This window comes from Manis javanica, chromosome 11 (genome assembly GCF_040802235.1).
Source record: "Manis javanica isolate MJ-LG chromosome 11, MJ_LKY, whole genome shotgun sequence".
In the NCBI taxonomy this organism is placed as follows: Eukaryota; Metazoa; Chordata; class Mammalia; order Pholidota; family Manidae; genus Manis; species Manis javanica.
This window is the reverse complement of record NC_133166.1, coordinates 48,317,443-48,345,211: the sequence shown is the minus strand read 5'-3', so window position 1 is coordinate 48,345,211 and position 27,769 is coordinate 48,317,443. Positions and strand designations below refer to the sequence as shown.

Here is a 27,769-nt window from a genome sequence, read left to right as displayed (position 1 = left end):
CATGAATATTTTTATCCTTATTAACACACCAAGAATGATGAGTTGCTCCTTCTTGACTACAGAGTACAAATCATACTTTAATTTTCCTCACTTTTTATACTAAACTTTTCTGCAGTCCTTCTCTTTTTATGTAGAGCTAATTTAGTCATGGCTTTTGGTATTTTTAACAGATTCCATTGCCCAAAACAAATCCAAAATTAGATTATTTCTGAAAGATCTCCTTTGAGAATGACATCAGGATTTATTAAAAGAATGGCTATACCAGGGTTGCTAAAGTTCGGATTCAGTCTGTATAGAGTATATTAAAGTTCACAGTAGGTACTGGACAAACAATATCAAAAATTTATGAAAACTGAAGAAAACATACACTTTGGTAATTTTGGGGGGCTTTATAACATGACTCAGTGACCACGTTCCAAGAACTTATGAACTACCCAGTCCAATGACTTTTTCTAAAATGTTCTGAATCCTGCGATATGTATCATAGTTTGGTCCTTGGCCTTCCATGACAATGTACACCCTAATTTACTCTCTTCACTAATTACTATTTCTTTCTTTTTACTGTTGCCTCCAAAATGAATGAGCTCCTCAAGAATCATTCATTGGAGTGGGTTCTAGTGCCAGCCTGCCTAAATTTGTATTCAAACTGTCACTTACTAGCTAACTAAGGTAACCTCTGTGTGTTTTATCTGTAAAAAGGAGAAATTGGTAATAATTTTACTTATTTTATATTCAGGGTTTTGTGATATTATGTGAGAAAACATGTTAAATTATGAACAGTGCATGACACATAATAAACACAAATGTTAGCAGTAATGATGATGATGTTAATTTTTATTATTACTATTATCCTCTATTTGAAATCATTTAACCTTATGGCTTCAATGATTCCTGCTTTATTAATGTTTATGTAAGCATTTTCTGGAACTCTAATTCTCATTTTGAACTACCTGCTGAATACCTCCATTATAGTGACCTGTCAACATACTCAGTAGACCCCAAACTGAACTCATTACCACCCCAAAATTGTCACTCCTCTTATGCTTTTTTCTAGATGTACAAGTTTCCAAATACATTTTATACCCTATTTCATTACTATACCACCCTATACCACAAACTAATTATTTTAATATTACATTCACAACTCATTTTGTTCAATTTGATAATACATAACATCTCCTCGTATTTTCTTACTTTGAGAAAAGACATTACACTTTTGCTTAAATAAAAAATTAATAAATATGTTGTCATTACTTATTCTAACATCAATTTTTATTCTACTGTCCATTTGAACATCAGCTCTTTTAATTTTCTCTTTCTTACATGGAATGATGTATGATCTTCCATATCTCTCAACTCCAAAATATTCACCATAACATTGTTTGCTTGTATCTATTGTAATACTTAATATTTACTATGATTTTCTTTCCTTTTATTTCTTTAAATTATAGTAAATGCATTACATTGCTTTTTTTATTATGTATGTTTGGCTATATGCTCATAATATAAGGGATACTACAAAATATTTATAATAAAAAGGGACGTTAAGTATGACTGAATTGAGAATCAATATTTTAAACTATGAGCTACACCATAAAGTTCTATTGTCTTTCTAGGTTTACTAAGGAGAGGAATGTTCTGCTATTGGTTTGTTTATTTCAGTATGGTGGCAACTAAATCTATTTTATATACAAGGAATAGGGCAATGGTGATCATTATCATTATCATACTATTTTACAAATGCCATAGTGTGTAATTAGTGCAAAATCTCACCATATTGATTTGATATGTACAAATTCTAAGCCAGAATTAAGTATCAACTCCAATATAAAAAAAATGTTTTTATATGTCAGAAATAATCAATCTTTCCATGTTTTCTTCCGTCTGCTACTTCTATAGCTTTTCTTCTTCCTTCATAATTACAACCCCTAAGTAGAATTCGTGCCTCATATCGAAATTACAGAGGATCATAATTCTTCCAAGTGGTAAAGATACCTCAAGACACATGCTGGGCATAGAAGCCACAGGGCATAAATCTTCAAAAAAGTAAAAAACTAACCTTTTCAAACAATATTGCTTCTCTCTTACTTACCAACTATACATCTCCCTGTATGGCCCCAGAAGATGACTGGTTAGCCAGAGACGGGTAAGATTCCTCAAGGGAGGAACAACCTAAGACAGGCACAGTCACAGGGGGACCATCAGGTGAGAAATTGGGGATCAACAGAGGTGAGGTTTAGAACCTCACCCCCCTGTTTTGAGAGAAATCTTTTGCATCCGTGGATGTTTTGTTGCCCTTGTCTAGCTTGGATTAATACTTAGTCTATAGACACACACCTGATCATCTACATTTGCCCTCTTACAGCACTAAACTATGTTTTCTACCTTTATCTTGCATCTACCTACCACTTCAGCATTTTATTAAAAATAAATAATAATAATAATAATAATGGAGAAATGTGGGATTCACATATAAATCAAGTATAAAAATCAAACGAATAATCATAATTGACCTGATTGTTTATAGTTCATGATGCGTGATCAAAACCGAAAGTTTCTGTGATAACTGCCCTTGCACTGTTCACAATGTAAGAACTTATTCACTATGTAAGAACTTGTTCACCATGTAAAAACTTGTTCGTTATGCTTCAGAACATTGGAGACTGTTGAGAATTAGGCTTGGGGTTGATTAATGATTGCGCATTGAGTCCCCTATACAGAATTTTATTGTTGTTAACAACCATATGATCAATAAATATGAGAGATGCCCTCTCAAAAAAAAAAAAAAAGAATAAAGAATGTAAAATACCTCCTTAAAAAAAAAAAAGTTTTTAAAAAGTAACAAAGGTTTTTGTAAAGCCAGCATCATGCTAATAATAAAATCAACATATCACTATATAACATGCACTTGTATTTATAAAAGACATTAAGAAAACCATTTTGAACAGCTTAAATTCTACAAAAATCCTAAATCTAAAACCTAAGCCAGGTCATAAATTGTAGAATCTTTTTGTCAAAAATGAACAATTTTGAAAGTGTATAATAACCTGATATTAAGATACAAATGCCATCATCTCCTCCTTGATCACTTCCCACCAAAAGATCTGTAGATGAGAATCATATCTTTCATGAAATAAAGAAATAAGGGTTTGTAATTTCAGGAACAAGGGCTAAATATCACTTCTCTTATATCTATCACAGATTAAACAATCATTTTTTCAAAAACAATTTAATGTGTCTTCTTTGCAGAATTTTGATGTCAAGTGTATCTTCAGTTCGTTTATTGCATTTGAAGGTCATTATCTTCTGGGTGGAGCCATCAGATTTGCTGACTATAGCTACCAGAGAATAAAATAATTATCTATATTATAATTTGTAACTTTTTCAGTGAAATGTATAATTTTATAATAGAAGAAGGAAAACAAATCCATGTGTGGAGAAAATGAATGTTCCTATGACCAGGATTCTTATCTGGCCCTGGTTAGCTTGCTTACTACATACGTGGACAATATTTTGTTATTGACTCCACCCAGTGCTCTGGGCTGCTTGCAGGGCTGCAGGGCTGCAAGACTGCAGGAGAGCATAGACTGGAGTGGTGGCAGGACTGAGGACAGAGACTGAGATGTCTGCAGGGGCAGAGAGGCCCAGAGGCAGAGACCAGCTTGCTGTATGTAGACTCGCCCTGAGTGGACTGGATTCTAGGGATTGACCTTCCATTGTGGGAATAATGTTGAGTATAAACTCTTTCACCCCCAAGAACATTCCATTGTCATTTTTCAGTCTCTCTGAATCCATAGTGAACTTGTCTGGGGCTGAAACCCACTGGTAAGACACCATGTATAATCTACTTTATATATATTAACACTAAAGCTTAAAGGAATCAATTGCCCAAAGTAAAACAATACTAAATCACAGACCCCTAAGATCAAAAACCTTTTTATTCAAACATTTAATTATTAAAACCTATATACTTTCATATACTTATTCAATAAGCTGCTACAGGTCTATTTCATTCTATTAAAACTAATTCTAAAACCAAAAGGAAACCTGGAACTTATTTAGTCCTTCATACAAAATAAGTAATGCCCAAGAACAGAAAGTAATTTGTCTAAGACTACATAACAACTTAATGGCAGGACAGAAACTACAAATTGTTAGTATTTATCATGAAATTGCTACTCTATAAGGTAGGTATTACCGCTATCCAAATTTTATAAATGAGAAAACTAAAGTAAAGAGTAGGCAAGTGGCTTGTCCAACATCTAACAAGTAAGAGGAAGAATAGAGATTTGTCATTAAACAGTCTGGTTCCACAGCCTGTGTTCTTAACCACTATGCTAGAATCTGCCTTTCAATTACAAGTTGGATCTCCTAATTCCCTTTCCAGCTCCCTTTACTAGAGACTCAATAAATAAAAATGTCTGCCTCAAATTAAGATAAGCTTGCACTTACGACTTAACATAAAACAATAACAGAAACATCAGATAAGAATCCCAGTTTGAAAATTCAAACAGCTTTATTACTTCAATTGATATTGGATATTTATATTAAAATGCAAATGAGTCAATTTATGGAGGTTAACAGAGGCTCAAATTTTAAACCAGACCTTCTCCAGCAATACTAATTTCTGCACTTAGCTTATGGTTCCAACTCTTCCACATGGATATTTGTTAAATGAGCTTAACGATTAGAGCCTATGTCCAGAATGATTCTAAATTGGGACCTTAATTGTTTCTGTTTCATGAGTCAGTGGGTGTAATATTTTATCTGTTGGATTTTCTAAATGCCAGTTCCATCATGTTCTGAGCATACTTTTTGCCCACTCACTAGACTGGGTCACCAAGATAAAACTTTGGAATAACAGGAAAATGAAGTTTTCTAATTCTTTATTTTCTTACATATTTTCATGGGCTCATCTACCTCTTTCTCTGTCTCTTTAACCAAGCCTGACTGCAAAAATCACAAATTAGAATATTTATTTTGAAAAAATATTTTTCAGAACAAACATTCCCAAAAGACTGTGAGTTAAAAAAAAGGGGGGGGGGGTTCATGACATTCTTCTCCCTTTTGCTCTCTGTGAACTGTCAAACTATAAAAAAGAATGTGGTGTGACCACCATTTGGCTATCACCTAATGTATAAACATATCTATTTCATCAAAATTGACTGGAAAGAAAAATTTTGTATCCTGAACCTCACTTCATTCCTGCCATCCAATTGGATATGGGAAATGAATTCAAGAGAAGGGAGGTTACAAGACAATTTAGAGAGCAGCTTAAGCATAGTGCTTAGGAAGCAGAAGGGAACCAGCAGTGTGCTGTAGGAAAACACACATAGACTAGAGGCCACATAAAACTAATTCTATCACTTCCCTGTTCTGTGATGTTGGGCAATACATTTCACATCTCTAAGCCTAAACTCACTTATCTAAAATGTGCATAAAATAGCAGGTGTGGTCAAAGAGATAAAATGAAAGTTTAAAAGACTTGGGAAATAAATACAGCAATACAGATACACTAATAAATGCCATATAGTGTGAACAAAGCAGATACTCATATCAAGAGCAGACCCTTTCCTATTTCAGAGGCAAATAACCATACCTGATTATTGAAATCTGAAGGAAGAGGATGGAACTAATAATAGCAGGGGTAACAACAACAAAAAAAAATCAGAAATTAAAGATTCCTTTTTAGGGAAAAACTCAGGAAATAAGGGTCTTAAAGAATAGCCATAAGCTTGCTTTTGATTCTAAACCTTGTTGAGCAGAGACACACACAAATTAACAAAATGAAGGAGTGGTAGTAATTCAATCAACAGTTATTGAAGGAGACAAATGACCAAGTGCTGGAAAAATTAAGTGGGAGTGATCCCTCCACAGTTTTAAAGATAAAACAGGTAAGTGAACAGACAATTACAGGGTAATAAGTGCCACCCAATGCTGCAATAAATGCTATCATGGAAGAAAGAAGAAACAGAAGCATGTGCAAAGTAATAGAGACCTGAAAGAACATAAAAAGTCTGATATGGGTGGCAAGTTGGGATGTGGTAGAAGAGGAGATTGAAGAGGTAAACTGGCCTAGCGGTAAAGGAACTTGTACATTTGCCAGGACTTTACAGACCATTAAACTGAAAAGTGCTATGATCAGATGTAAATTAAATCCACTTAAGAGCAAAGTGGAATATGTATTGAAAGTAAGTAACCAATTAAGATATCCTTTTCCTCATCTTGCTAAAAGGTGAGAAGTTGGTGAGGTGGCACTTTAAAGTAGGAGAGGGGTAAGAGAGTAAGCAATCAAGAATACCTACTGCATTTTAAATTCAAGTACCAACCAAAACAAGCAAATTATATAGTATAATATTTTCAGCTATACGTTTGTTTTTGATTAACGTGTAACTACTAGTTTTGAACATCAGGTCCAAATATTTATCATGCGATAGCAAACAATCCCTTCCAATGAAAAGCTTTCATCCACAAAAAGCACAACTCAAACAGGGAAATCTTTTATTACCTATTTTTTGATCACTATTCTGTCTGAACAGATGGGAAATTCCTCCTCTTAATCCAACTGAGGGCAGAAACTTCAAATGGTAAGAACTTTCTGGCATGGGTTTACAAAGTGATTAAGTCTATTCTAACAACATACATAGTGTGGGAGTATTTAAGCACAAGTTGGAACAGTTGCAGCTTCATCATTACCTTCTGAAAATACCTTTGATTAATAAAGTCTCATAAGAAAGTAAGTCTAAAATCTCAACTCTTCTTGAATAGACAGCAATTACTGTCTTCAGTTTTTAACATTCTAATCCTTAGGGGCAGGATTCCCAAACTGCTGACAACTAGAAGTGACAGCAACATATACCCATCCTTTATAATCAAATTATATAAACAGTAGGGTTTTTTGTTTATTTTTTCCTCAGGGAGTGTGTATGTATATGTAGGGGGAGAAATCTTTCATTTTTAAATTTATCCCCACTTCAAATTGAGTACAGATATTCCTAAAGCACCTTTCCGAACTCAATATTCTCACCGTCTCTCCTTTCATTTTTCTGTCTCCTCCCCTCTCTACACCCAGAATAATAGATATTTGTGTGTGTGCTTATAGAAAAGATTTTAGTGAGAGACATCTGATCCACTTCCTTTGCTCCCACAATATCTCTCACACAAATCCACCTCAATTCCACTGCCCAAAAAAAGACAAGTAATAAGAAAGAACAGGAAATAGGCAATAACATGAAAGGGAAGGCAAAAGAACCAGTAACAATGAAACATGGACCATGACAGAGAAAGAGCAGCACTATACTGATGCAGTATAATTACCGAATTGGAAGGTATCTTTCAAACCTTCTAGTTCAACTACTTTGTTGACAATTTGACACAAAGGAGGACAGTAGAAGACTGGAGGGTGTGGGGAGAAGAGGAGCAGATTCAAAGTTAATCTGGCTAGGAGTTGAGAACTGCTGCCAAAGAGAAATATCCTGAGCAGTGATAGGCGTGTAGTCTGCACACTGGAAATCTGAAGAGGATATGTTGGCCTTGGGTGTGTAAGGAGTGTAAAAGTAAGAAATTGCCCATCTTTTTTTCTAAGTTCCTCAGTTATCTCAGTTATCTCAATGAATGGTATCCAACTGCAGGGATGCCTTCTTGTCACAGAATTTTATTTATTGACTCTCAATTTGAGAAATGCAGATGCATTTTAAATGTACTTTAAGCACTGTTTTGCTATAGTGCTTTTTTGTATAGGTCCCTTTTGTAGTTCAAATAATTTTTCCACTGAAAGCAGATAAGCTGTAACAGTGATTTTATTTACAAGTTTGGTTTGGGCAATCCGTCAGAAATAGTTCAATGAAATACAATTGATGGCCCTATTCTCATGTTCTCTCTAACCCAACCTCATCCATTATTTGCCCAACCTCCCAAAATCATATATTTTAAATCTGGAATGATACCTTTTGATAATTACCTAATCTAAACCAATTTTTTTATTTATAATGCCTGGTAGGGTAGGTGTTGTAAAATCACACAAAGTTGGGACCAGCACCCAACTCTCCTCATTTCATCTAGAAAATGCAAGCCGCAAGAATGGCCCTGGTGTGGTATGTCTGCTACCCAGTTAGGCTTGCTAGAGTAGAAAAGGCTGTGTGGTTTTACCTCCGCCTCCCCCCACAACTCACTTTAGTTACATCTGTATTATTACACTTTTTGCCATCCCCATACGTACCAAGCACTGTTAAATGCTTTATGAGCAAAATCTAATTTAATCACCATCAGAAAATCCTATGACATAGATTCTTCAAAACTTAAAAAAATAAGAAAAAAACCTAAAGCCAAGAAGATGTATGCTAGTAATAAAGTATTAAGCTACTTGAAATAAATTTAAGTTTTTAGTAAATACATAACAGGATAGGAAAAATGAAGCATATTATTCCTTTTATCAAGAGCTGTCTTAGCCTAGCAGTCAGTGTCTTATCCTGGAAGTCAAATTGTTAACAATCTGGTACAAGTCCACATTTCTAATCTCATTTCCCATACCTTTTAATGCAATATTATACTTCTTTGGGTCCCCCTACATGCTATGATTGCAGTTATGAATTAATGGGCTTTTCCTCAGTGAGACCATAGGGTGTTTAAAAGCATACAATATGTAAAGTCCATGATGGCCTCGACAATTTCTAGAAATATAAAACAAACTTAAAAATACTTGCTGACAAGAATGACAACGACAAGCATAACTACAAATACCACAGGTAAGAAAGGAAGAAACTGGAAACGATTGCAATAAAATCAGTATACCTGAGTGCATTGTTGACTGAAGAAACTGACCATCTGTTGACCAACAATAAGATTGGTAAAAAGCAGCTAGTTTAGCTTATGTATAAAAAGCCACATACTTAGGCCCTTTTATACAGAAGTGCTCAGAACGGGCTCCAGGAACATTATTAAAATAGCAACTATTAATTGGGAATATGTGTGAGCAAATATTGCATGATTAAATAAATAATCCTTCTAACAGAATACAAAATTGCTGAAAAAACTGAGTTCAGATTCAGAGGGAGGGCAGAGGCAAAGGACAAGAAATAAATAAATAAATAGATAGATAAAACAAGAAGCGTAACAGACAATAGATACTTATTTCTCATTAGTGAGTCCTTGAAGATGAAAAATGCCATACCTTTGAAGAGATCAGATAAGCTATAGTAAAGGGCTCCCATAACCTACTGACCTTTAGATGTAATAAAATGTCAGAAAATTGGTTTTTTTTCTTTGTAATTTATACATTACCAAGAATTTTCTATTTAGAATTTGTAATAAAGTTCCAAACACCCAATTACTAAGTTTCAAATACCATAATTTTGCTAGCAAATGAGAAAAACTGTATACCAAGACATGACATAAGAAATAAAAAAAAAAAGACAAGGAACGGTTAATATGGTGTGGCCAAAAATAAAAATAAAATGAGTTTGGGTAGGAGAGCACAAAAAAGAAAACTCTATTGATCCTAGAGTCGGCATTACCAGACAATAGCTGGTGATACTCTCAGGCAAGAGACTGTACACTATACAGCATTTCCTAAAGTTACATGTGAAGCATTAAGTTATTTAAGCACAATGACAATGTTCTTTGAAAAACAGCTGAGTAAGGAACAGACAGGATGGTGTGGGGATTCTTTGGTCAAATAAACTTGTATAACAATGCGTTAAGCAATGAAAATTTTTTTTGTTTTTTGCTTTGCTTTTTTTACAAAAATTATTACATGCTAGTTGCACTATGAGACTCTCCAAGAGAAGGATAGATTATGCTGTGTTTCTAAAAGTTAGTTGACCACAGAATTTTTTAAAGACCATCTCATTAGTACAGACTTTGGGGAAATGAATAGAAAACCAAAAAGGTCAAATGGTTGCCTTTATTCTTAAATATTTCTAAGGAGTGAGAAAAACAAAGAACATCTACTATATTCCAATAAATCTAAAATCATACTGATTATAAGATGCAGCATCAATATTATGTACCATGAAGAAAAGATGCTGCCAGTTACACTGATATGTCATCAATTATAAAATGTGTCTGAATTTCAAATCATTTCAAAATTAATAGTTAAGAGGAATGATTAAAAGATTTGTAATCCACTTATTGTCCTATAGATCATCTGTTGTATAACTAGATCAAACACTTTTCCTGAATTTTCCTTTGGCATAAAGCCTGAAAATGACATGAGGCAGCATACTGAAGTGCTGTCATAGATGCCTAAGGTATTTATTATACAGATACTGTTAAGGATTTGAATAAGTGATTCATTCACAAGCCCTCAAATTCCACATTTGATTATGGGCAAACAATTCCCATCTCACAGAGATGCCGGGAGGATTTAAATAAATAATATATGTAAAGTGCCTGGAAATTAGTAGTCACTTAATATAAAAGAACCCACATATTAAGTTCTCTTTTCTCTTTTTTTTCCCTCAGTAATTCACCCTACCATTTTTTTCATCTTGCCAGAACATATTTGACTTCTTAAGGTTCAAACAATTATGAGTACAATGAAGAAATGGAATCTTTCAAAAGTGTCATTTTTAATGAGTTTATTAAGGTCAAATTAATGCAATGTAAAGGAATATCAGCAAGCCAATTGATTTGTTTTTATTAAATAGAACACCTAGTGTTTAGTTGGACAGTGGGCTCTTATTTAACAAATCATATGCTACTGCATGAACTAGTTTCCGAGGAGCATAAAAAACTTTCATGAACTGATAAATAAGCAAGCTAAACAAGAACAGAATTGCACTGAATAATTTTTAAGGAAAAACAGGCATCCAGCAAGGGAGAAATTAAAAACAAATGACACAGAGTTCCTAAAAGGCCTTTAAAAAAATATAAGCAGGATAACTATAGGTCTATTCAACATATTACAAAAATAATAATAATAAAAATAAAACAAAACAAAAACCTAAATACCAAAGAACAATTAAGCAAGTTGCCAAAGGACAAAATACTGTGGTGGGATGTCAATCAGTAACACTGAGCTGACAACTGTGCCTTAATTAATTCTGAAACTGTTTCCAATTAGTTAGTATAGAACACTAGAGGCTTCATGCTGCCTATGACTCAGTGCACTGACTCATCCACCAAAACTTTTCTTATAGAAGAAATATCCAAGCACCCACCAGGATGCAAGATCAAAAGGAAAGGTTCACCAACCTTCTTAAAGGCCTGTGATAAATTTAGATGGCCAGGAGGATATGGAACAACTTTCTAGAAAGGCTTAATATTCAGAAATAGCTTTAAAAGTTTGATTTGTTAACAAAATGATGAAAATATATTACTTTAAAATCAGTTTTGCAAGTATATCTATAATGAATGCTAGTTGTTTCTTAAACTACAGAGAGGATATAAATTACATAATATTAAAGTTTAATTAAATTCATCTATTCATCATATGTAAACATCCCGTATTTCCTAACTCCTTAAAATAGCACTGGAAACTAAATTTAGACATGAAAAAAAGCCAAAAATCATTATATACACTTAGCCCATAAGAAATTTCTTATATTTTTTTCAGATTTAGTTTATCCTTAGTGTGACTCAAGATTACAGACCTTTCTAGAATTAATATAAATGCCTTAGTTATTCAAAAAAGCTACAAAACATAACATGAAAAAGGCAAGTAACTAGCTTTTGTTGCTTTTATAATAAAATGTACCTCCACCTAACTCAAACATTTTATTAAATCACAGAGTTCTAATATATTAAATAACAGAGTTCTAATATAAGCAACTACTTTAAAAATAGTTCAGAAATGCTTTTAGAGAAAAAAGGCATGAAAGCCTAGTGCCTTCAGGGAAAACCATGACTCTTTATTAAGAAAATGGCATCTAGGAGAAGGCCATAGCCGATCTCAATGTCTTGGGGAGCCTAGAGGATCCAGTAAGAGAAGTCCATGTTAACACCCAGTCAGTTCCCAAACATATTGCCAATAAGAGATTATAGATGCCATTATGCTGCAGATGTCTACACATTACTTTTTAATGCTCTATGATTCAAAGTAAACTTGAGATGACTTACAAAGATAAATTAGTACAGAAAGTAAAAACAAAAGCAAAGAAATGGAGATGAGAAGGTGGAAAAGGTGCTAATAAAGAAAAGAAATGAAAGACAAGAAATAAAAAACACAGGACATAAAATGATTATATCATTTGATAAAGGCTGACCATAAAATTTATCTGAGTTTCCTAGAAGCCACTGCAAGGAGAGAAACATATGCAGTTGCATCATTCACCATATCCACAAAAAATTAAACACACACACAAACACTAGTCATTCCAAATAAGCTTTCCTATAACTGCATCTTGAAAAAAAATTCCTATCAATCCTCATAAGAAATCACCATAAACTACGTCCTTCCCCATTTCTAGAATGAACACAACAATGAGTTTCAAAGTTGTATTACTTTTAACATTCCCCAGTATAAACTATGGAATAACAGCAAAGCATGATTCAGTACAACCAGATAGTTCTAAGAAGATGAAAATGATAATGATACATGAACACTGAAGTCCTTCATAAATTTTATTTCCCCCAAACTTTTTATAGGCATTAGGTGGCAGAGAGTTCAGTCATAATCTAAGACAAGAACCTGTAGTACAGCTAGTACAGCTATTTTATGTTGTTTGCTAAAGAGCAAGTCAATATATTTTAACAGTAAGCTAAGTAGGAAATGTGGCTGATATACATATATGAATCCTAATGAGTCTAATGAGAATACCTGCCTGAATTAATTAAAACAAGTGTCCATTACAGAAAGGACAAAATCGTAGTGGGAATACAAAGGCAAACTTGTTCCCCATCTCCCCAGAGGTTAAAGTATTGGGGACCACATGTAAATAAATAAATAATTACAACAATGTTTAAAAACTATAGCAGGGTGGAATGTCCACTGAAAAAGAACCTAACTTAGAAATTAAATGTCAGAAAAGGCTTTCCAAAGAAACCATTATATAAGCTAGCTAAGACCTGAAGCAGGAGTTAGTTTACAGGCTTCTGGTCAAAGGTCAACATATATCCCAATCAGACCTTCTCCAGGTTTTTCTTCCTTAGTTCAACCATTAAATGATGGAGCTACTTAAGAATCAGGACACTCTTTCACTTACTCAATGACAAGGCAAAATAATCTAAGCCTATGGCTTCAATTTTTACTTCTATGCTGAAAACTTTGTGACATGACACAATCATTAATGTGTAGCTGATTCCAGAAGTGTTCCGTGACTTTCCTCTCCTTAAACCCAAAAGACCATTTGGCTTTGTGGTCTCAGCTTCTTTCCCACCCTCTACTCCAAGGAAGACCCCATGTTGTCAAAACAGGAAAAAAACAGTTACATCAATTTAAATCATGAAGAGCAAAGAACAAAAGGTGAATGATGAATTAGAATAAAAGTTGGCCAAGATGGGGGTTAAGGGGTAGTTTCTTCAGAAGTTTTGAAGAGGTAGAAGAGCAGCTTCATTTGATGAAGACAGAAGATGGGAAAGTGAACAAGAGCAATGTTAGAAAGTACTGTAGAAATCAAGGGTTTTATTCAATGTTTTGAGAAATGCATAAAGGTCTTTCATTATTTTGAAGTAATTGTTGTGCTTAATGGACTGTGTTTTTTTAACTACAACAATCCTCAAAGACTGCATTGCATGGGTTATGACTTCATAAGAAACAGCTGACAAATTTTTGTCTCGTGCTCAGATCTCTCCTCTGAGCTCCCAAACAATGATCTAACTAACTGTTTAAACTCCGTTTTGGCTTTCTGCAAAACATCTAAGAACATGTCCAAAACAAAACACAAGCTCTTCCTCCAAAACAACTGAGTCTTTATCCATCCATTAACAAGGCCAAACATCTACCTTAAGAACTCCCTCTCTTCACATCTGGTATCTAATTCCCCACCACATTCTTTTTAAGTACAAACCTCTCAAATCTGCCACCATTCTCTATCTAAAATGCCACCACTCTAAACTATAAACATCTCTTTAGATAAATTCAATTGCTATCAACTGGTCTTTCATCTACCTTACACAACACATTTCTAACCTACCACCTCTAATCTATTCTCCACAAGACATGAATGTTCTTTATAAAATATATACCTAATCTTGTTACCCCTGCTGAAAACTTTTGAACAGATTCCTACTGCTTTTAAAATAAAGTCCAAAATTCTTAATATGGCCTCAGACCTAGCATTTTCTGATCTACCTTCATCTCTTTGCACCTCTTCTTTGCAGTTTACACTTAGCTACACTTGTCTTCTGTAGGTTTCTCAAAAGTGCCCTGCTTTCTCCACAACAGTATTTCTCATGCTGTTCCCTATCAGGAATGTTCTTTCATGTTCTTCAGATCTAAGCTCACAAGTCCTTCCCAAACCTCCATACTAAATCAGAATCTGTTAGCCACTCCCATAACAGTGCATACCTTTCCTTTATGGCAATTATCATCGTTGTAACTCTGCTTTTATTTATGTATATTACTTCTCTGTGCTACACAAATTACCCTAAATTTAGAGGCTTAAAACAATAAACATCTACTATCTCACAGTTTTTATGGGTCAGGAATACAAAAGCTATTTAGCCAGGTATTTCTGGCTTGGAGTCTTTCACAAGGTGGTAGTCACAGAGTCAGCCAGGGCTTCTTTCATCTGAAGGCTTGTTTGAGGCTGAAGGATCTGCTTCTAAGATGACTCACTCACCTCGTGCTAGCTATTAGCAGAAGACCTCAGTTTCACCCTATGTAAGCCTCTCCAAGGACTGCTTAAGTATCAAAATGGCATGGTAACTAGCTTCCCAGGGCAAACAATCCAAGAGACAGCAAGGAGGAAGCCACAATACCTTTTCTGACCTAACCTCAGAAATCACACACCGTCCTTCTGAAATATCTTATTGGTTACACTGGTCAACTCAAATCATTGAAGGAAGGAACTACGAAAGGATATGAATACAAGAAGGTGAAGATCAATGACAGGCATCTTGTAGACTGGCTATCATAGTGTGTTAACTGATCTTTTTAAAAAATCTCCCCCAGCAGATTAAACTCCAGGACCTAGACTGAAGTGACTATTAAGCCTGAAAGTACCTTGAAGTCTTGTGTTTAATCAGTCACAGTTTCCATCCCCAAGGTACCCTATTTTCTGCCAAATTCCAAAAACATCCTTAAAAGCATTCTAAACCTGCCTTCCACCCTTCAACAACTATTTATAGCTCAAATACTCCAAAAAACATTATTAAAAGTTGATTTTTTAAAAATATTCCAAGAGACTCACTTACCAACTTTACATTTCCCTGTATGGCCCCGGAAGATGACTGGTTAGCCAGAGACGGGTAAGATTCCTCAAGGGAGGAACAACCTAAGACAGGCACAGCCGCAGGGGGGCCATCAAGTGAGAATCTGGGGATCAACAGAGGTGAGGCTCAGAACCTCACCCCCCCTGTTTTTGAGAGAAATCTTCTGCATCCGTGGATGTTTTATTGCCCTTGTCTAGCTTGGATTAACACATAGTCTACAGACACACACCTGATCATCTACATTTGCTCTCTTACAACACTAAACTATGTTTTCTACCTTTATCTTGCATCTACCTACCACTTCAGCAGTTTATTAAAAATAAAAATAATAATAATAATAAAGGGAGAAATGTGGTATCCACATATAAATCAAGTATAAAAATCAAATGAATATTCATATTTGAACTGATTGTTTATAGTTCATAATGCATAAGCAAAACCGAAAGTTTCTGTGATGAATGCCCTTGTACTGTTCACCATGTAATTTATTCACTATGTAAGAATTTGTTCTCCATGTAAGAACTTGTTCACTATGCTTTAGAAGATTGAAGACTGACGAGAATTAGGCTTGGGGTGGATTAATGATTGTGCATTGAGCATTGACTCCCCTATACAGAATTTTATTGTTGTTAACAACCATTTGATCAATAAATATGAGAGATGCCCTCTCAAAAAAAAAAAAAAGTACAGACTTCCAATTGTAAAATCAAAAAGTAACCAGGATGTAATGTATAGCATAAGGAATATAATCAAAATATTGTAACAACTTTGTATGGTGATAGCTGGTAGCTAGAATTATCATGTATATAAATGTTGAATCACTGTGTTGTACACCTGAAACTAATGTAATACTGTGTGTCAAATACCCTTCAATAAAAAATAATTTAAAAAAAATATTCCAAGAGAGAAAAACTTATAAAATTACATGCCCTAAAGTCCCTCTTTTTATCTTTTTTCTTAAATCATATTACTCTTCAGTAATATTTCCACTTAGGGTTTTGTTCTTTATGACATATATTTTAACAAATATCACATATTAAGACCTTTTATTTTCTAAGATTTAAAAGCTGCAATCAATTTCGTTATGCATCATTATTCCAACTGATGCATGGACTTCCAAACCTGAGATGAAAGTTGAAAGTTAAAAAATACACCTTCCCCTCTAATCATATCAAACTCTGCTGTTTTTGGAGTAAATAATAACTCAGTACTTTATTTGAATAAAACATTGAAACACAGACTAAAATTATAAGATAATGCAGTGGAATTATATATTTGAAATTTGACTTTCAGACTTTTCAGGAACTTGTTAGTGGCAAAAACAAACGAGCAAATAAACAAAAAACTGTCATGTATCAAAGATGAAGAAATAAATCTCATTTAATGTACCACATGGCACATCAAAGTAAATTTTCGAAGGACAGATGATTGAAAACTCAGTTTAGGGTAAATATAAATTCAGTTATAGTTTATGAAAATCTCATGGGGGAAAATCCCCTACAGGATGAACTTAAAAGTAGATAAAATTAATTTGCTTTTAATTGATTTAATGGATTAATTTTCAAGATTATTGAGGACCCATAATAAAATGAGAAAAAGAGAGGACAAATTATTTTCTACCAGTTTGAAACATAGACTAAGTAATATATTAAGGTTAAGGGACAGGAACAAATTGGATTTTATGAAATATCTAATTTTTCTCACATAAAAATGATATATATTTTAATGTAGAAGAAATGTAAGTCACTAAAGAGACCTCACCCATGCATATAATCATGCTACAACCACACAGTGCTTGTTGCACTGTGCAACCACACAGTGCAAATCAGCTATATGACCATTATAGTGTTCCATTTCAAAACTATGCCTGTTGTTATGACCTTTATAGGGGAAAAGAAAAAAAAGAATCCATTTTTACAACTCCAGCTTCTCTGCATGGAGACCCGAGAAGCATAACAATTAATGCTAATCACAATGATTTCCATGGCATGGGCATATTCCCCAGGAAACAGACATTGTAGGAATGTATTTCACAAAGCATGTATACTATAGGAACTATTTCTAATATTAACCATCAAGGATGGGGTTTTACTTTACAAATGAAGGTAAAAACCTCATCAAGCCTCATTTAATTCCCTGGGTAGTCACTTTTTATCCTAAATTTTTATTTAAAATGAAAATTATTGTTCCATATTACAAAAGCCGCCTAATTAAAAACAAGCACAATACCAAAACAGCCCAACTTGACTTTAAACATGTCTTCTAAGAACAATATTTCTGATTGATTAGAATCACGAGAAGTAAAATGCTACAAGTAATATAATTCTTCCAAAATAACAACAGGTGTTAATATTGAACAAAGGTGACTATTAAAAGATTACTGGTTGAACAAAAGATGAACTGCAATGATTCTACTGTATTTTAGTACATTTAGATATATTCACAAGCAACCACAGAAATTCAAGATTATATTTTTATGCAACACATTTACTGATGGCTAGGAAAAATTTTAAAAAGTAAACATTTAAATGGGAAAGATCAGGCATTTGTACCTGTCTTCATATAGACAAGGCATGCTTGCAGGTGTAGTAGAAAGAAAGGGTGATGCTAATGTACTTGAAAAGAAAAATGCTGAAATTATACTCTTCACCAAATCTAGTCAAAAATTCTTACTGTACCAACCCACCAAGTGTTAACAAAATCTGGCTACCAGCTACATGTGGGCAAGGAATAGCTTGGGGAAGTAGTTAATGAGGAGAGGCTGAGATGGTAAGAAGACTTTACTACTTTGCCTCATTGCAACTTTATATCAGGATTTTACCTGAAATTTTGTTGCCAAGGTAATTCCAAGCCTCACATCTCTGTCAGATTAGGTCACTAGGTAAAACAGAATCCTTTTCCTTGGGTCTAATCCACATTCTACTCTATGACTTCTTTCCCCTAACCCAGAGATGATTAATGCGGACATGTTGAAAATATGTTTAGGTTGCCACAGAGAACTGGAGGACACCTCTAGCATTTAATGGATGAAGTACAGGAATGCTGGAATGTCCTGCAATGCATAGCAGTACCGCAAACATAACCCAAATTCTACATGACATACAGTGCATGAAGAGGGGGAGACAAAAAGGGAGGATGATTATCTAAGCCTGAAACCAAACTTTATTTTATATATTACACAGTATGTTTTACAAGTATTTTATACTAATTCTCTAGGAATGCAGCTATCACATAAATTGAAAAAAACTACCAACAACAGCTTTCCATTTCAGAAAATCAAGTCATGTTCAGCAACACCACTTGTGATATTTAAGTGGTCAATACAACACCCTCTGTCAGTCTGCATTTTCAGAGATTTCATCCAGTCATTCTGTTTAGAAGCACAAACCTGTGATACTTCCACAAAATGTCCATCTCAAACCCAATGACCTTCACTTCTCAGTCAGTTGCTGGACCTTTTTGTCAGCTCAACATGTTCTAACTGAAATTTTAAATCAAATTCTCTGTTCTTTAACCACAACGACTCCAGTTCTCACATCCAGTTACGTTCTTGTTCTCTCCCTTACTCCCTCCTTCCCCCATCCACACTAGTTGTTCACTCCTTCTCTCATGTTTCAAGTTTAAATTGTAATCAGAACTATTATTTTTAGAGTACTTACTATGTACCAGACATACTTTACATGTAAACATGTATTAACCCTCAAAATATTATTAACTCTCACAATATTCCAATAACATGGGAACTACAACTATCCCTATTTTAAATGAAAATTAAGGCATAAAAGGATAGTGTAACTTACCTGAGTTCCAGAGGCCATGGTCTCAACTACTATTCTACACTGTTTCATTTCTCAATGACTTCTAAATTTTCAACAAACTCCTCAAACCCCCACTTTAATAATCTCTTCAAACAATCCTCAGTTTTACAAAGAACTTTGTCTTTGACCTCAAAATATAGGCACTCAAACTAGATTCCTCTCAATTTTTCTGACCCATTATCTAAAAATTTATCTTCCATCATACCCATCCTCACTTCAGGCCCCAAAGGATGAAATGACTCTCCTTGACCTTACAAGGCTACACTTACAAGGCCAATCTTGTAACTGAATTTGAACCAAACTCTCTGGCTTTTATCAGACATTCCTTCTCCTGTATGTTTAAACTTTTCACTCTGGCATACTCTCTCCTCACAAAAGTATCTATTTAAATCTGTTAACCTATCTACTCTCCTACTTATCTGCATACATACATATGTGACACATACATAAAATCCTCCCTTGACATACTACCATCCATATTCTCTCCCTTATCCAAATTTTTTCATATCAGTTTATACTTGGTCTCTTACGCTGTCCCTTCTATACAGGGATCTGACATCTAATGAACCATTATTCCACTGAAAGGTAATCTTTTAACTGTCTACAAATAATATTTTCCAAGCAATATTCTCCAGTCTCTACCTTTCCAAAATACCTGTCTATTTGCCATTATCAATGGCCTTGTATCTTAAAATTCTATTTCCTTTACTTTCAAGCTACCGTATCTCCCAACTCTTTGCATACTTCTTTAACCATTCCTTCCCCTTCCTTACATCATCTACAAAAATTCGTAATGCATTCATTCCCTCCAGGTTCCCATCTCTGGTGCATTCTTGTTTTCCATGCCATGACTGAATGACTTCACTTCCTTTGTGGCTTCAGTTCTGCCTTTAGCAAATCATTATTTCTAATCCAGTCTTCTTGCTTCAGACTATTCCAATCAACTACCTTCTAGACAGGAAAACCTAGATGTTCCTTAGGCACCTCAAATACACAATGAAATTTAATTCATCATCTTCTCTTAAACCTGATTTTGCTCCATATCATGTAGCAGCACCACTGTCTGGTTACTCACACAAAAAAGAGACAGATGTTAAGCATTTCTACCTTCACCCATTCCAGTGCCACAACTACTGATTTCTTCCTTCAACACACTGATTATTGCTGTTTCTGTTCAGATACCTATCATCTTTTATCTAATATAAAACATCAGGCTCCTTGCCTACAAATTCACCCAATATGTAGCCATGTAAAACAGCCTATAAAAAATAAAAACTTAACCATGTCACTTCTTATCTCAAAACTCTTCAAAAATATCCAACTGCCACAAGAATCTTGATTCCAATTAGGTTAATGGTATTCTCTGCCAGGAAGATGACTTAAATAAAATGGTTGTGTTGATTCCGATTACAAAGAGAAAAAAGGGAGCACACACACACATATATATACACACATCTCTAAAAATAGTAACATACCATCCAACTGTACCATTGGCAGTTAACATAATAGCCAGAAAGCTTAACATGTACAGTTGCCCTTCAGCAATGCAGGGCGTAGGCCAAATACCTGCAAAGTTAAAGATCCACTAACAACCTTTGACTCCATCATAACTTCACTACTAATAGCTTACTGTGACCCAGAAGCCATATTGATAACATCAACAACACATATTTTATATGTCATATTATTACATATTGTATTCTTACAATAAAGCTAGAGATAAGGAAATGTGTTTTCAAATTGTCACAAATCTCCAAAAAATTTTCCAATATATTTTTGAAAAAAAATCCACATATAAGTGGACCTGCACAGTTTACACCCATATTATTCAAGTCCCCTCCAGAATATTTTCATTTTATAGGAACTCTTGATGACAGTTAATGGTATTAAATCCTTTAGATACAGAGACTGGTAGAAAGTCATTCCAAAAGAGTATAAAGTTTTCACACAATTTTTGCAGGAAAAAGGTTAGCACATTCAAACTTGGTAATTTGAGAATGATAGTTTAATTAAGGGACTATTTACAAAGATGTGCACAGAGTTTAGGGGAAAGAGAATAGGAGATAATGCACAGTTCCTGGGGATCTAGAACAACAAGAGAATTACCATCCCTAAGCCTAAAAACTAAGAGGAGTAAGTGGTTACCAGAATCTAGAGAGGGTTTCCTGATAGGAGCTATGGCTTTTGAGAGAGGAAAGCAGCCAGTTCAAGAAACACAAGAGAGGACACCAGGGGAATAAGTATGATGACTTCACTTTCCCCTCACCCTCTGATCTCCAGCTGGCATCTCCCATTGGTATTCTCCAACCAGAAGCCAAGGGGCAAGAGAGCAAGATGATGTAGTTGGTATAGGTCAGGATTTCAAGATACATCAGGGTGGAAAGGGTAGAGAATGATTTTTTTAACAGTAAACAGAAGATAGCCAGCCCATTTATAAAATCAACCACGATAATTGTAAAGAATGTGTAACAATCTGTAAGAGCCCTTAAAAAGGACATTGCTCTCAAACCTTTATAGTCCACATGAGGTTTGGAACAATCAAATGACACGGTCACATCATTACTCAGAAGCCATACACAAATGATAATTTCCATTATACCTGACTTCCGTAAACTTCCAATAAACAAAGAAATATTCAAGTACCCAAAAGCATAAGCACTTTTCTAAGCCTTTCTCAAACATCACTTCCTTCATAGAGTATTTTCTTAAGACCTCCATTGAATTTAATTGTTCTCTCCTCTAACCTAAATAGTTTGCCTTTCTTATAACACTTTCTCTTCAACTTAAGTATTACTTTTATGGTCACCTACATATGCATTATTCTCACCTGTTGAATTATAAACCTCAGCAGAAATTTAAATCCATCCCCACACATACCACCTAACACATGGCTGCCAGGGTGGGATGCTCCTTAAGTGAGAGAAAGCCAACTTCTCTTTCCCCCAGGAATTCCCAAGTTACTTAATCTGGTTTCTTTCTCAACCAATTCTAAACTTAGATGGTCAAATTGTATTTAGTGTCTTTATAATGCTTGTATTCCACAAATACAAAATAAGCCTTTATTTAAAAGACAAAATCTTCTGGGTATTGATTATTCCCTCCATATTTATTCACAACTATTTTGGTAACCCTAGGCCTCCCAGCACATTGCCAGACACATAAAAAGATTTAATACATACTTAGTGGGTTGAATTTTTTTTAAGTTCTCTTAAAGCATACAAAAGAACCTAAAGTAATTTTATATGACTTGGAGATTTTCCCCCTCGTCATTATGTTACAAAGAAAAAAAGTACAAAAGTAAATATTAAAATATATGGGTGTGCTTTTCTTCTCTAATCTGGTAAAATCAATATATAAAATGTTATGAAAACTGAGAGAAAACCTAAACAATTTCAAATGTTCAAGATAACCACATATATCTACTCACAGACATGTTGATCTAAAGTCTACAGATCTGCTGTATAAATGAATAGCATCTAAGAGATCTAATTTATGAGACCTGAGAATAAATTAATATATCAAAAGGGAAAACCATCAAAGGCTAATAAATGTAGCAGTCACTTTAATGTATTTGTGCTTTCCTAAAACACCATTAGTATTACTTTAAATTACAGTCTAAAATAGTCTGCTGATGGTCAATACATTCCCAAATCATCTAGATAACTAATAAAGCCTTATATATAAAATTTGAATGATCAAAAAACTCATTTCAGAGAATTCAGTTTCCTCACTCACATTTTTACAGGAAATCACATATCCCTGAATATGGCAAAGAGAAAACACTGAATGCACAATAAAGATAAAATTAAGAAATCACATTCACAGCTCCAAGTGGGTATTCCCTGTCACTTAGTTTACACCAAACACACTCCAGTCTCTGAAAGGTAATAAACTAATTAATTGGTTGAATATTATTAGCCCAAGACACTGAAGTTATTAACACATGGGAAGAAATACAGCAACATTCAAATAATGGAACAGAGATGGATAACCTCTAGTTTCAAACTGGTAGACTTTGAACTTCCTGGGCAATTTCTTTAGTGTTCCTTTTTTCTGTCAAGATTAGTAATGATGACAGTATTAGTTTGATTAACAGGATCTATGTGGTAAGGTTTATCTACATAAAACAATAGCAGTGAAAAGCTTTCAAATAAACTAAAATCACTTTGCAAGATTTTAGGCTTCTAAATGAAATACAATAATGTATATATTGTGGACTAGAAAGTGGGTGCTTGGGAATTTGCATGAAATATTGTTAATTATAACAGGGAAGAGTTAATGCTAAATATAAATAAGAAAAAAGCCCAGGTATCAAAGGTCTTATAAAACATTTTTACCTTTTACTTGAGCTAGTCACAGAACCAGAAAACAACCCTTTCCTTCAAGTTCTGGTCTAATGAACCTAAAGCAAAGAAGTAGATTTGATTAGGCAGCCATATTCATATTCCAATTTACTTTACCTGCCAACTTCTCTCATCCTTTTTCTATCTCCCAAATTCTTTTACAGCTTTGATCATCAGTATAAGTGTTAACCAAGGTCGTTTTCTGTCTTCACAATCATCTCTTTTCAAGTGTCTAAATAACACCTATGTGGTATAGTTAATTTCTAAATCTAGTTCCTACCTCTACACTCTCATTTCTATTAGTAGACATTTAAAATGAAAGTCCCAGCTCTTCCACAACCAATTGTTCAAATTTTCATCTCTACTCCAAATAAGCCTCACCCCCAGAGATGCCAAACCTGAGCTCAATGAGAGAGCATATCAAGCTTCCCCAACTACAACAGGATAAAGTCTCATACTGTTAGCATGCCTCACACATTTCTTCATGTTCCAAAATGTGTACTTTCCTGAGCAAATGTTACTTTCTCATGCCTTTTTGCCTTTGCACAAATAGTTTACCCTAGAATTCCCTTCTTTTCTTTATCCACTCATTACGTGGACATGTATGAGTCCTTCATATTAACCTTCAACTCCTCTGTGAAACCCCAAGTAAAACTGTTTCCCTCTTACATCAACACAATTTATGCATATCTCTATTACAGAATATTTTATTCCAGAGGACTCTTCTACCACAGGCTGTTTCCTTTTTGTATACACAGTATCTAACCCAGTGTTTGACATAAAATTAGTATTTAATTAACATCCATTTCATCCTGCGTTTTTTACCTCTTAAATAGCTCTCAAATCTGTCTATTCCTCTCCAACTACACAAATATCACCACTCATTATCTTTGTCTGGATAAAGTCTCATGACTGGTCTGCACTAATCTGCTCTCAATAATGTAGACAAAATGATTTTTTTAAAGCAAACCTAATCTTCCCTGATCTCCACCTCCCTCTCAAGCCTCATTTTTCATCACCTCCCCTTTGCATTTTCAGCTCACTCAGTGGCTTACAATCCTTCATTCTTACCATGCTCCCACCCAGCATATACCTTTACTATGGTTCTGTCTTCTCTCTGAAGTGTTCTTTGCTCTCCACTTAACTATTTAATTCTGGAGATTCTTAGTTTACAGTTACTTCCTCCCCAGGCAAGCCTCACATCACCTCCTTGACTGTTTAAATCCTTCTGTTAAGTGATCTCATAGCACCATATCTTTCAAAGCAGTGGAATTTTTACATTCACTTGGATGATTATTTGGTAAGTGCCTATCTCCCCTACTAAATTGTAAGCTCCTTAAACGCTAAGTTCATGTCCAGGTTTGTTCCATGTGTATCCCCAGCACTCAGAGCACTGCACCTGTTACACAGTAGAAGCTGAATAGACATTTATTGAATAAATGAGGGAATGGCCTCATTTTCACACTGAAACTCCGACCTAACAGCTCGGTCATTTTTTTTTTACTTCTGCCTATCCTTTCTTCTCCTCACCCAATCACATGCCCAGTCTATTTCCTTAATGTTCTCTTACCAGTATCTTTCTTTTCATTCCTTCATTCAGTAACTATTTCAACAAATATTTATGAGGCACCTTCTATATGCCAGACACTGTCTTCACCATTGAGGATAAGATGTAAAGAAAAAGACAAAATCCAAGCTTTCATGGAGTTTATATTCTAGAATACCATGGAAGAAGGGTATGGGGGAGGGAAACACAGTTAAGATGCAAGATGCAAATGAAATATATTGCATGTTAGGGATAAGTGTTATGAAAGAAAAAAAGCAATGAAATGGGATATCAATTATTGGGGAATAGTAGTTGAAAGGTGGTCATGGAAGGTGTCTCTGAAGAGGTATCATTTAAATAAAGACCAGAAGTGAGAGCCAGTCATGTCAAAATCTGATGAATGAGTATTCCAAGTTTTCTGACTTACTAAGTGTCCCATCTGTTTTCACATAGAAGGTTTCCATTTTGCTTAGATTAGCTCTACTGGGAAATTTAGTGGAGATGACCTTGCTAGGAGTAGGCGTACTAAGAAATGAGCCCAGCAGAAAGGATAAAGGACACCCCGAAATACACAGCCATGTAGGGATTTAGAGAAATTAAGGCACTTAAAATATCACTGCTACATAGAATAGAATAAGAATGGATATTCAAAATTACTATTTAAGTCAATTAAGAAAAGTTTAATTTAGGTGCACATAATCTAAGGTAGGTAAGTTTACATTTTGTAAACTTAACATTTGAAAAGAGTTTTTATCCAATACACAATAAAAAACAAAAGAAGTGAACAAAAAGTTATAGCACTTAAAGTAGCAACTGAAATATGCAATCATCCTAACTCAAACTCAAACATAAGTGTTTAAAATGGCTTGTTTTCTCATTTAATTAATTCTTGTTCTTCCATTATCACAGAAGTACAGTGAAAAGTGTCAGAGACCTGTAACACTGGTTAATATCCTAAACTGACACAATGAGCTGGAGAGGAATGCTGTATTGAATCCTATTTAAAATGTAAATTATTATCTTGCTTTTTTATATCATAATGCAAATGAATACTGCCTTTTCATATCATAAAATTACATACTTTGTGGCTATAATTATATATTATTAACTCAATTAGCGTTTGCTCCTATTCAGCAAAATGAACATCCATAAAATTGATTACCTTTGTTGTATCCTTTACTGTTAGTTCTGTTAATAATATCAATAACACAGTTTCCATCCTGCATCCAAGCTGCATTTCCTTTACCTTTGTTTGGAAACTCAAAGCCATTTTTGGTTGAGTACCAGATCATATTTTTCTTTGTTTTCTGAAATGGAAGGGAAATTTGTACCCAGGTATGGTTTGAATGTTTGTATCCAAGCAAAATTCTATGTTGAAATCCCGACCCATAAAGATGATGGTATTAAGAGGTGGGGTCTTTAAAAGGTGTTTCAGTGATGATGATGGAGACCTTATACAGTCCCTTATAAAAGAGGCTCCAGCCAGATTCCAAAGCCCTTCCACTATGCGAGGACATAGCAAGAAGGTGCCTGCTGTGAACCTGGAAGAGGGCCCACACTCAGTCATGCTGGCATCATGATCCTACACTTAGAACCTCCAGAACCGTGAAAAATAAATTTCTATTATTTATAAACTACCTAGTCTGTGATATTTCTTGTAACAGCCCAAATGGACTAAGTCATACCCAGTGGGTGGTCAATAAATATTTATTGATTAAATTGACCATAACAAAGAACAGTTTGATTTTTATTGTTAGATCTTCACAAAAAATATTTCTGGCAAAATTCATTCATTAATCATTTATAAAAACAATTATTTTTGGATCTTTTTCCATATGTAATTATAAAACCATATGTGTCAAATCAGATAGCTTGGGTGTAATAAAAAATTCAAAACAGAACATACTGAAAACAAAAATAAAATGAGCAAAGAAAAATTATCAGAGTTTTAGATGTTATCTATCTTTACCTTTATCCAATAGCAAAAGACTCAGAAATAATGAATTAAGCTTATTGGAGGAATTGGAGAATTTGACACTAACAGCACTTCTCACCCTTGTCTTTCAAAAGGCACAAAGTCATGTTAAGCAGAACCGATTGGATAGCCCAGATCTGAGTTTCTCAAAGAATTTCCAATACCTACTTTGAATAAATCCTGAACTACAATTTTTTATTTTATGTTATCAATTATGCCTTTATGCTAATGGCTCTTCAGGGGGAAACTTAGTGACTTTACAAAAATTTGGGCCGTTTCTATTACTGAGATGATGTTATAAAAATAAATATTGAAACAAGAAAACATGAGACATTTATCTCTTGCAGTTATCTCCATTCTCCCTTCTGAAAAAACTCACTTTGTACTTAAATTCTAAAGTAGTCCCTAGCAAGAGAAGTTGGTTTCATTCTCATTCATTCAGGTAATTCGCTATTTTGATCATTTTTAGTTGGAGCAAAATTGAGAATTTCTAATCAAAATTGTTGTTTCACATGTATTGCTCAAAGAAGAAATCATCTTGGTGATAATATGATAATATCCTGAACTGGTAGAAAAGATAGTCTTCATAGGTCCATTATGAAAATCATTTAAAAAATAGGAGGTGGGGGAATGACTGAATTCATTTTAATTCTTTCATGATTTCTATTAAAAAGGAAGAAAGGAGACAAGAAAATACAGCGGGGAAAAGACAGTCTCTTCAATAAGTTTCCCAATATTGGGAAAACTGGATTGCTACATGCGAAAGAATGAAAAT

General features: G+C 34.3%; 1 protein-coding gene and 1 long non-coding RNA gene across 5 annotated transcripts in view; both read right to left on the bottom strand.

The window, feature by feature from the left end:
- Window positions 1-27,769, bottom strand: part of METTL15 (methyltransferase 15, mitochondrial 12S rRNA N4-cytidine) — a 200,816-nt gene that overhangs the window by 153,661 nt on the left and 19,386 nt on the right. The window lies entirely within an intron of this gene.
- On the bottom strand, window positions 817-26,152 carry LOC140844417 (uncharacterized). The gene is made up of 2 exons (XR_012122665.1): window positions 23,468-26,152; window positions 817-3,338 (listed from the first exon to the last, which is right to left on the bottom strand). It is a non-coding gene; the product is annotated as an uncharacterized lncRNA (long non-coding RNA).